This window comes from Euprymna scolopes, chromosome 2 (genome assembly GCF_053919585.1).
Source record: "Euprymna scolopes isolate OS-2025 chromosome 2, ASM5391958v1, whole genome shotgun sequence".
NCBI classification, from domain to species: domain Eukaryota; kingdom Metazoa; phylum Mollusca; class Cephalopoda; order Sepiida; family Sepiolidae; genus Euprymna; species Euprymna scolopes.
In genome coordinates, this window is record NC_136483.1 from 17755450 (window position 1) to 17767995 (window position 12546).

At 35.3% G+C, this 12546-nt stretch overlaps 1 protein-coding gene across 18 annotated transcripts in view; it reads left to right on the top strand.

The window, feature by feature from the left end:
• Window positions 1-12546, top strand: part of LOC145289209 (talin-1-like) — a 617531-nt gene that overhangs the window by 330504 nt on the left and 274481 nt on the right. The gene's annotated exons all lie outside the window — the stretch shown is intronic.

Genomic DNA, 12546 nt, shown 5'->3' on the forward strand with positions numbered 1-12546 from the left:
GCCAACGAAAATTGCAACAATATATGATATCAGTCCATATGGAATGTGGTATATGATATCAGCACATATTGTATGCAATATATAATATCAGCACATATGGTATACCTATATAATATCAGCACACATGGTATACCTATATAATATCAGCACATATGGTATGCAATATATAATATCAGCACATATGGTATGCAATATATAATATCAGCACATATGGTATGCAATATATAATATCAGCACATATGGTATGCAATATATAATATCAGCACACATGGTATATGATATCAGCACATATTGTATGCAATATATAGTATCAGCACATATTGTATGCAATATATAATATCAGCACATATGGTATACCTATATAATATCAGCACACATGGTATGCAATATATAATATCAGCACACATGGTATGCAATATATAATATCAGCACACATGGTATGCAATATATAATATCAGCACATATGGTATGCAATATATAATATCAGCGCATATGGTATGCAGTATATGATATCAGCGCATATTGTATGCGGTATATAATGTCAGCGCATATGGTATGCGGTATATAATGTCAGCACATATGGTATGCAGAATATATCCGCACATGGTATGTAAAACTTAAAATGAACAAAAATTTTATGTTTCTGCAAGTTTAATATTGTTCATAAAATATTATTTTATGTAAATAAAATTTATTTAAAAAGGGTTACTTCATAGAATACACGTGTTATCGTGATTATATCATGTTGGATAAATGGTGAAAGAATAAAAGAAACTGTGCATGTATTACTTGGCCAATGTGTTAAGTGTAAGACAGACAAAGGATGACCACTGACCCACCCACTTCCACATTTGCAATTGTCTCATTTCTAAACAATTTTTTTTTTCACATTTTGCAAATAAATTTTTCTAACTTTATTTGTTTTATAATAAATTATTGTACACTGAAGAAATTTTCGTTTTTATCCCAATTTAGTACTACTTTTGAATAAGGTGGGTATCCTCCACATAAAAAGGTGGCTTTCTAACTTTGTCCTTGTGTTGAGACAAGTAAGACATTTTCTCCCCTTTTAATAATGCAAAGCACACACCCTCACTAACCCACTATTACAGTTTTTGTGGTGGTTTGTTTTATCTTTTTCTGTATTATTGTATTCTTATGTATGAAATTCTATTTGAAATGCATTATTCAAGTTCTATTTGAAGATCGTCATGTTAATGACTGTTTCGCTTGTGTCATTTCTTCACATCTAAAACATAAGCAGTCTGTTTATGTGTTCAGTTCCAACATTTTCTTATTTCGTTAGTAATCAATTTTAATTTGGTGAAAATTTCGATTCTTTCATCTCGATATTTTTTCTTTTTATGCCAATTTTATTTTCACGATTTGTTTTTGTCAGAGTTGATCCCATTGAAATGATAGAATTTCTCTTTTATTTAAACTTTAAGAGCTTTAAGATCCTATAACTTCAGAAGATTTCCCAAATACCAAACCAAATTACGTTTTTTTTTCTTCTTCTATCATGGTATTTGAGAACCAATGACAATTATGTTTAACTTCTACTCAACATCCAGCCAAAATGTCCTTACATAGCCTTTGCAAAACTTTTGACAATGCTAACCTTTATTATGTAATCGACCCCACAAACGCCGTTTTCAGTTTGGTGGTCGTATGTTAATGTACTGATTTTATTTAACTGCGTTTTACTGCTATATAGCTTAGAAAGCAGAAACTTGATAAATTATTCCATCTTTTTATAACTGATATCGGAAGACTAAAACTTTGCTCTTGCTTGTCATTATGCACATTTGGGTACTTCTTCACTTTAGTGCCCATTTTCCTGTGAATCTTACTTGGCAACCCTCGGTAGATGATGGAAACCACCAGATTATACCAAGTGAACGTAGTAAGCCAATAAAAAACAAACAACAAAGAAAGAAAACAAAACAAACCTACCGTAATAATTTCACAAATTATACTGCTCTATTTCTTTTTTTTTTTCTTTCTTTTTTTGGAGAGTAATAAAAGTTTTGTTTCTTTGAATTAGTGAACAAATATACTTTTTTTTGTTTGTATATGGAAAGTTATGTTGGTATTGTATTCATTGAATTAATGAAAAAATATTTACACATTTTTTTGGTTTTGGGTGTATATAAATATTTCCCGTTAAACATATATATTTTTTTTCAATGCTATTTTCTTAAGGATAGTATTTTTTTACCGGCTGAAGTAAAGCAGATGATGACAGCAAAGTAGGCTAAGAAAAGTTGTTAGAGAATGTAGAACGAGGAAGTTTCTGAACCCGGTTACTTTCTGCTATATGCTTTAGAGACGAAACGGATTCTTTCTGAATTTTTGTCTCCACATAAGTTCACTAAAATAACCGTCAAGCAGATCGCGGTTGGTTCCACACTCTTATTTTGTTTCGCCTTATTCCACATCCTCTCCACATGGTTTGTGGTAGCCCTAGTCGTAGGGTCCACAAAATTATGGCTGTGGTTAGCTGTGAGATGTTTTAAACGCTTTCCTTTCCTGTTTTTTTTCTTCCAAATTTTACCATCTGCTTGCCCACTCACGTCTCTTTTTGCTTACTCTGTATAATCCGTCGTTCGTTGGGCATTGCCGAGTAAATCTTTGAGAAAAACGGGTACTAAAGTGCAGAAGTACTGACATTTGACCTGAAAATGGATAGTGTCGCAAGTTGCCCATACCTACCATTCATTCTTTATAATTTCAATTTTCAAGTTTGTGTGTGTATAGTTATCACAGTTAAACCTAACCTCATATTTGATTCTGATTGGCCAATGAGTTAGAAAATTTTACATAATGAAAAAATAATTCCAATCTCTTTCATTAATTGCATACTATAGCTGGCTATATATATATATACTTCTGTGAGATAAAATACCATTATTCTTCAATGGATAAACATCTGTTCATTAGCCAATCATGTCACTGCATTTGTTGTAATTAAATATACCCAAACTTCTTGGAGAGAGAAAGATTATGTTTATGTACATATTTTGTTTTTCTAATAACGAAAACGTTTTTATGCCATTATCTGTATTCATGTGTCTGTTATTTGACATCAGCAAGATTCTTTGTTATATTCATGAAAATTTTAAGACTTTAATTGTATTACTGGCCAGATAAAGTTATTAGTATTATTCTTAGAAGAAAAATCAGTACTTATGCACTTTTGTTATTGTGTCGAAATAATGTTATTATTTAGAAAGCCAATCTTAACATGGGGAGGGAAGGGGTTTTCTAACTATTTTCTACTTTCACTTAATTTAATAAAAAAAGATATTGTAAAACTTTAATTTAACTTAAAAATGCTGTTTAAAAAAATAGCGCGGTAACAAAAGTGCATAAACATTTTCGACCGTTTGCTTTCTAGATATGGTTGCTTTCCAAACAGTCATAAATTTTTATTAATAAAATGATTATATACAGAAATTTTTTACAGTAATTTGGTGATTCAGTTTTCAACAAGTAAGATAACTTTTTGTACTATCAAAAAAAATTACTATAAATACAAACTTACTTTGAATAACACTGACACGGATAACATGGGTCAATGTCAGTTTAGAACAGCATGTATGTGTGTGTCTGTGTGTATATATTATACTCCAGTTTACATATCTTTAATTTTTGTTGGGGAAGGGGTAGATGTCAGAAATTTATTAGCTATTTCAGACTCCAACTAAGAGATTTTTGAAAGATTATAACCATCCCTTTAAATACAATTGTTTGTATCTCGCTTGCACTAGTACACCAGTATATTCACCAGGTCGTTTTTTAAATTCGTTTTCACGAGCCTCGTTACTCCTAAGATTATAGAAATGAAGATCTTTCCAAGATTCCAGTTTCTTTTCATGTTGTACATAAGACCAGTTTATGTTCTCTCTCAGCTTTGCAGCTCTACGTAAGCCAGCAATATTGAGGACACTGACTTCAACAAGGGTTGTTAACTTATGTCAGGTTTAACAAAATGGAATAAAAGTGAATATACCAATTAGATGTAATTATGCTGAGAATTTATAATATTTACCTTTGATATGCAAAAATGCTTTTAGAACAAATTTATTTTATATATATATATATATATATATATATATATATATAAAAGGATTAATGAGCCATGCATGCACATTCATTCTAGTAAATTAAATATGACGTAACGTCAAAGTTATAATTACAAGAAAGTCCAAACAAGTCCTTTGTTATAATCTCAGACTGATGATCTCATGGTTTATGTTTCAATTTTTTGTCATGGCATCTGCTTTTATTTGTTGAGAACTTATGTGATACTTGCCTGGGTGTTTGGAGGTGTGTGTTGAGCAAAAAAAAGTTGCAGTAGGCAGGCAGGCTTGAACCACCTCTGTAAGACGTGAAAAAAAAAAACAGTCTTACCGATGTGTCTACCGTGGTTGTGACGTCACAGGTGGTCGAAATTTTACATTTTATGTGACGTTGTGGACGTGAGGGTTGAATGACTTGCAAAAAAATTACCCTCCCTGTAGAAAAGTGCCCAGTTGAGGGTGAAGGAGTTAATGATTTGGGCCAATTTTTTCAATATGTGTCGTCTGAAGGGTTGATCTTCAAAATAATACCTATCTCATGAAAATCTGTCGCCTCTGTTGAAAGTTTTAGGCAGACATACATTTAAACAGACAGGTGAGATTTATATTATAGATTAATGCAATATTCTTCATTCTAAAAGTAGTTGAGATCTCTATTTCAAAATATCTGCAATCTATCATGTTTCAAAACAATTGTGGCCGATAAACGGTCTATGCAGTTACAGTAAATAATTTCAGATTATGAATGGTTTTGGTCTCAAAGTGGCTTAGCATATAATTGTTTATATCAATGCATTTTGTTTCTATGTATGTGTGTTTGTAATAAGTGTTTAGTCAGAGAGCGATTTGTGGGCACATATTTAGGCATCCGGATTTTAGAAAAGATTATATTTAGAGACACTTTAACTAGATCTGAAGTGTGTGTATATTTCTGACGTGATTACTTTGTGGCCAGTTTGTCTAAGGAGGAGAAAAATGGACTTATTTTTTGTGACCTTAACAAAAGTAACTTGAACCATTTCGTTTTCCATTCTATCAGTGGGACAAATGACCTTGTCAATGAGCAGACCAATTTCAACCAATGATACTAAAGTTCAAATGCTAATAATGTCAGAAGTGGAAGGGAGGAGTAGGAAATGATTGCGCACGGGCGTTATAGGGAATGGGGGCATATGCAATAAGATGATTTGAAATTCTTGCCAGCAAGCATTGGCCCAGTAGATACAATTCAATGCCATAACCCCCCCCCCCAAAAAAATGCTGCAAATGTAAAAATATACATTTAAAAGATTTTTTTAAAATATATTAATTTTTCTAATGAAACTAACCAAATAGCTTTATGGCATTAAAATATTATGCATCTATTTTCAGTTTTGTTTTTTTAAATCCAATGAAAAATGATTAGCATAAGTTTCCTTGAGTTTTGTTACCCACCACGATTAAATAGCGCTTTAATGTTCTTTAAATATTTATTACGTACCGTTTCGTTCTCTTATTCTCAGCCTCGTTCTTTTTTTGCTCAGCTATCTAACCCTTTTTTCTGCTCAGTGCTCTCTTTTTTTCTGTACAGCTCTCTCTCTCTCTCTCTCTCTCTCTCTCTCTCTCTTCACAGCTCTCTCTCTCTCTCTCTCTTCACAGCTCTCTCTCTCTCTCTTTCTTCACAGCTCTCTCTCTCTTTCTTCACAGCTCTCTCTCTCTCTCTCTCTTTCTTCACAGCTCTCTCTCTCTTTCTTCACAGCTCTCTCTCTCTTTCTTCACAGCTCTCTCTCTCTTTCTTCACAGCTCTCTCTCTCTTTCTTCACAGCTCTCTCTCTCTTTCTTCACAGCTCTCTCTCTCTTTCTTCACAGCTCTCTCTCTCTCTTTCTTCACAGCTCTCTCTCTCTCTTTCTTCACAGCTCTCTCTCTCTTTCTTCACAGCTCTCTCTCTCTTTCTTCACAGCTCTCTCTCTCTCTCTTTCTTCACAGCTCTCTCTCTCTCTCTTTCTTCACAGCTCTCTCTCTCTCTCTCTTTCTTCACAGCTCTCTCTCTCTCTCTTTCTTCACAGCTCTCTCTCTCTCTCTTTCTTCACAGCTCTCTCTCTTTCTTCACAGCTCTCTCTCTCTCTTTCTTCACAGCTCTCTCTCTCTCTTTCTTCACAGCTCTCTCTCTCTCTTTCTTCACAGCTCTCTCTCTCTTTCTTCACAGCTCTCTCTCTCTTTCTTCACAGCTCTCTCTCTCTTTCTTCACAGCTCTCTCTCTCTTTCTTCACAGCTCTCTCTCTCTTTCTTCACAGCTCTCTCTCTCTTTCTTCACAGCTCTCTCTCTCTTTCTTCACAGCTCTCTCTCTCTTTCTTCACAGCTCTCTCTCTCTCTTTCTTCACAGCTCTCTCTCTTTCTTCACAGCTCTCTCTCTCTCTTTCTTCACAGCTCTCTCTCTCTCTCTCTTTCTTCACAGCTCTCTCTCTCTCTCTCTTTCTTCACAGCTCTCTCTCTCTCTCTCTTTCTTCACAGCTCTCTCTCTCTCTCTCTTTCTTCACAGCTCTCTCTCTCTCTCTTTCTTCACAGCTCTCTCTCTCTCTCTTTCTTCACAGCTCTCTCTCTCTCTCTTTCTTCACAGCTCTCTCTCTCTCTTTCTTCACAGCTCTCTCTCTCTCTCTTTCTTCACAGCTCTCTCTCTCTCTCTCTCTTTCTTCACAGCTCTCTCTCTCTCTCTTTCTTCACAGCTCTCTCTCTCTCTTTCTTCACAGCTCTCTCTCTCTCTCTCTTTCTTCACAGCTCTCTCTCTCTCTCTCTTTCTTCACAGCTCTCTCTCTCTCTCTTTCTTCACAGCTCTCTCTCTCTCTCTTTCTTCACAGCTCTCTCTCTCTTTCTTCACAGCTCTCTCTCTCTTTCTTCACAGCTCTCTCTCTCTCTCTCTTTCTTCACAGCTCTCTCTCTCTTTCTTCACAGCTCTCTCTCTCTTTCTTCACAGCTCTCTCTCTCTTTCTTCACAGCTCTCTCTCTCTTTCTTCACAGCTCTCTCTCTCTTTCTTCACAGCTCTCTCTCTCTTTCTTCACAGCTCTCTCTCTCTCTTTCTTCACAGCTCTCTCTCTCTCTCTTTCTTCACAGCTCTCTCTCTCTCTCTTTCTTCACAGCTCTCTCTCTCTCTTTCTTCACAGCTCTCTCTTTCTTCACAGCTCTCTCTCTCTCTTTCTTCACAGCTCTGTCTCTCTCTCTTTCTTCACAGCTCTGTCTCTCTCTCTTTCTTCACAGCTCTGTCTCTCTCTCTTTCTTCACAGCTCTGTCTCTCTCTCTTTCTTCACAGCTCTCTCTCTCTCTTTCTTCACAGCTCTCTCTCTCTCTCTTTCTTCACAGCTCTCTCTCTCTCTCTTTCTTCACAGCTCTCTCTCTCTCTCTTTCTTCGGCACAGCTCTCTCTCTTTCTTCGGCACAGCTCTCTCTCTCTCTTTCTTCGGCACAGCTCTCTCTCTCTCTTTCTTCGGCACAGCTCTCTCTCTCTCTTTCTTCGGCACAGCTCTCTCTCTCTCTTTCTTCGGCACAGCTCTCTCTCTCTCTTTCTTCGGCACAGCTCTCTCTCTCTCTTTCTTCGGCACAGCTCTCTCTCTCTCTTTCTTCGGCACAGCTCTCTCTCTCTCTTTCTTCGGCACAGCTCTCTCTCTCTCTCGCCCTTTTTTTCTGCTCGGCTCTCTCTCCCTTTTTTTCTGCTCGGCTCTCTCTCCTTTTTTCTGCTCAGCTGTGTCTCTCTCCTGCCCGGCTGTGTCTCTCTCCCTTGTCTGTTCTGCCCGGCTGTGTCTCTCTCCCTTGTCTGTTCTGCCCGGCTGTGTCTCTCTCCCTTGTCTGTTCTGCCCGGCTGTGTCTCTCTCCCTTGTCTGTTATGCCCGGCTGTGTCTCTCTCCCTTGTATGTTCTGCCCGGCTGTGTCTCTCTCCCCTTTTTTTTTGCTCCCCCTTCCCCCCAATGTCTCTCTCCCTTTTTGTTCTGCCCAGCTGTGTCTCTCTCCCTTTTTGTTCTTCCCCCCCCCAGTGTCTCTCTCTCTTCCTCTCTCTGCCCCTCTGTAAATATGTATATTTCTCTTTTTCTCTTACTATCAGGAATAAATGTTTAAATTCATTTATATCTCATGTTAACTGTTTCTACATTCATGATGCTATTTTGTTGATGTTATTGTAAAACAGTGAATATATTTTGGTTGCATTCTTATGTTTTTGCCTACTTTTATTTGAATCTGCTTCCAGTGGTCTTTTACTACATGCTCCAACTGTTTTTATCTTCACATTATGAGTCTTCATGTCTCCTTTCTTGACACATGCTCCTTATATTTCTGTGTTCTCTAAAGAAACATTTGATAGGAAAATAAACTCAGCCTAAGTTTTTTTTTTTTTAAGTTTTTTTTTTATTTTTCATATCTATTTTAGAATCTTGTTTATATTTATTTGTGTTTGTGAATATCTATCAGGAATAGAAACATACAAAATGTGTCTTTTCTTTTTTTTTTTTTTTTTTTTCTTTTTTTTTTTTTTGCTTTACCCAATTAGGATTAAAACGGTTTCATCATTATTTATTAAGAATGATTTTTTTTTTTTTTATTCAGAAACATTCCTCATGTATTAATATTGAGTAGCTTAATTCGAATTACTAAGAAATTGAATGAGATTAATCAAAATATTACCAGAAGTGGGGAGTCGGTTAAAATAAAGACTCTAACTCAGAATCTTGCAAAAATTGCCATTTCTGAATCTAACAATATCTTCATATAGGTTTGCTTAAAAATCCAATCAGGTTGTTTTATTGTAATCTCTCGGATATTTTGAAATACAATTTTTTTTTATTTTTTTGTGGTTTTGAATTGAAAACCGTTTTTAGTTTTGATTTATGATTTTTTAATGTTTTTTTTTATCAATGAAAAAAGTCCTTATTTTTCATCTGTTTTTATTTTCTTAATTTATTTTGTTTTTATATCACGTGAATGTGTCAAGAGTTTAAAAAAAAATTAAGATACACAAGTTTTATTTAATCTCGTTGTATTTATTTTCTACTGACTTTACTGACTCACTAGAAACCGAGGCAGACAATGTTCATACTCCCATCGACAGTTATATACTAATCTAAGCGGACATATGAAAGATGACGTTCTTTAAAATCAGTTCTTACAAAAAGACATATCTAAGTGAAAACGTTCTGATTTAAATTACGCATTAACAGTATTTTAACTTGTATATTAATATACAAGTTGTGTGTGTGTGTGTGTGTGTATATATATATATATATATATATATATATATATATACATACACACACACACACACACACACACTAGTAGGGAGATCCAACGTTGTCTAGAATTGAATAAGGATCAACAAATGTTCCAACCTCACATATTTTTTGTTGTAATCAAAATCTGAAATCACCGTTTTTTTTTTGTTTTTTGGGGTTTTTTTTTCTATCAAATCGCTTGATTGCCTGCTCAAGCTACAGACGTCGACCCTAGTGTACCGGCAAGAAGCTTCACATGCTTTCCTGCAGTGATTTAGTCTACAATACATTGTAGTCTACATTGCATTAAGAGTTTACTGTTGGTTTTATGAAATTATCTGTAAATAATGACTTCACTTAAAGTTTAAAATGCAAAAATCAAGTATCATGGTTCAATTGTACTCTAAACAGAAACATTCATTTCGGACGCGTCCCTATCTTATCAAAGAAGCAACTGCTGATTTTATGAAATTATTTTTACATAATCACTTGAATTAAAGTTAAATATACAAAAGTCAAGTATCATGGTTCAATTGTACTCTAAAAAGAAACATTCATTTTGAACACATTTTATAGGTTTGGCCTTTCTGTTCTTGCGGTGATAAAACTTCTCAAATGCACTTGTGATATTAGGTTGTATAAAAGTGTTAACTTTAGTCAAAATTGGACTTTCTTCATTAATTGGATGTTTTTGATTATCAGTTTTCATCAGATGCATTCCGAGACACAACCAATGTAACAACGCTCCTAGGCGCAAGTACCTTTTGTGTAAAAAGTTTTTGAAAAATCGGCATAGCTATTTAAGAGTCCATAGGAAATGAGCTCACACATACGCACGCACAAAGTTCCTTTTATATAATTGTGTTTATGGGTGTGTGTGTGTGTGTATATATATATATATATATATATATATATGATCTAAATTGTCAAGTTAACTAGACACCTCAAAAGCATGTGGACCCGATACCATCCCTGCTGTATTATTAAAAAAAAATGCTCTGCTGAGGTTGCTCCAGTTTTCTTCAAACTCAACAGATACCTTAATGAATCATGCTTTCCTAACTGCTGGAAAACTGCTTCTGTGCTACCAGTTTACAAAAATTCAGGCGAAAGAACTGACTCATTAAATTATTGCCCCATTAGCCTCCTCTCTCTTAATCAAAATATGAGTCCATAATTAATCAAGCTCTAGTCCACCGCCTTAAAGTTGTTAAACTCCTGTCCAACCATCAATATAGATTTAGGCAAGCCCGTTCTACTGCAGATATTGTAATCTCTGAACTTATATACCATGCATTGGATAAGGTAGGGGAGGGCAGGGCAGTAGCCCTAGATATAGCTAAGGCTTTTGACAGGGTATGGCACGATGGTCTTATGAAAATCAAATCCTATGATATTACTGGAAGAATACTTAGCATAATTGAAGCCTTCTTAGATAAGAGAAGAATCCAGGTTGTCTTCGATGGTTGTACGTCAAAGCAATATGATATAAATGCGGGTGAACTTCGGGTTAATCCTTGGACCTTTATTATTCTTGATATTCATAAATGACTTCCCTAATAAAATTGTCTTTGAGATGAGTATATTCGCTGACAACACCATGCTCTATAACGGACATATGGGGAAAATGAACGAACACATATCCCAGGCAATGGCAGAAACCCTAGAGGAAGACCTCCAGTCTGTACTGGAATGAGGTCTAAAATGGATGGTAACGTTAAATGCTGCCAAGACTAAACTGGTTTCCTTCAATAATTACAAGAAACCTTCTCAGTCATCAATAGCTATGGCTAAAGATGCACTACCGGAAAGTATTTCTTTCAAACTCCTCGGCTTAACGTTCAGAGAACAAGAGTTGGAGCAGATACATCAAGAGCATTGCCAAGGCTGCTGGGAAGCATGTAAGCTCTCTCTACCATGCTAGAAAGCTACTAACGCCCGAAAGTATCCTGTACCTCTATAAGGTCACCAATCGCCCATGTATGGAGTATTGTAGTCACATTTGGGATGGTGCATATGCTACTAGTTTCTCACTCTTGGACAGGGTTCAAAAGAGTTGCCAACCTGATAGGTCCTGAACTGTCGTCTAAGCTTCAAACTCTGTCCCATCGACAAAATGTTGCATCCCTCTGCCTGTTCTACAAGTATTTTAATGGTGGATGCTCCAATGAACTACAAGCCCTTGTACCTCCTCAACGTAAATGCCCCCGACAAATCTGACAAGCAGCAAAGTCCCACCCTTACACAGTAGAGATCTCTAGATGTAAGAAAGCCTTCTACTGTAATCATTTCGTCCTTAGAACCGCTAGACTTTGGAATTTTCTTCCGGGTTCCTGCTTCCCCAACTGTACTGACATGCAGAAGTTCAAGTGTAATGTAAATAGACATCTTGCTGCTCAACTCCCTATATATTACTCCCTGAAACTTATGTCCCTGATAGTTGGCCCCTATATCAAAGTGGCACTGTGCGTTGTTTGGGGTGAAAATGTTTTTAAAAAAAAAAAATTTTTTTTTTTTAAATAATTTTCATATTTCTTTGCAAAAGGACATTTTATTTATGATTCTTTTTATTCAATGAGTATTTTGATTTTAATATAACAAGTAGTTCTGTTTAGAATGTTTTATTTTGTGGACGAATGCCTAACATTTGAGTTCAAATGTTCCTTTCCGATCCTTTAGGTGGGGGACCAATGCAATTTGCAAAAATTTGGAAAGTTGAACAGTCCCCCACCCCAACACAATGCATCATTGCCCATACAAATTTCTTTACAGCCGTATTTAAAAGAAATATTTTTTTACTAAAATATGCAAAATATATTTATTTAAACATGGAACTTGTTTTGTGCTTACAACAGTTATGAATGAAATGTTTATTAAATTTTTTGTTTCAAATCGCAAATTTTGTAAGGCTATTTAGTTTATTATAAAGTCAATGTTGTAATTAACTTTTCACATAGTTCAAATCATTTTACCTTAAATGGTACAATTTTCATAAAAGACTTAGTAAAGCTTTATAACATTTTATGACATTTTAGTGTTCTAATCACATTTGAGTGCAATTTTGGACTGACTCATTGTCTATCATGACTAAAGGTAGTGTTTTTTTTATAGCTTATGACTCAAATCAGAATACAAAAGAAATGTGTTGTTGAAGACTTTTTTGCAAAATACAATTGCACGGTTTCCACTTTTGTGAATTGGCACAAGTTGGACCGCCTATCAAATAAT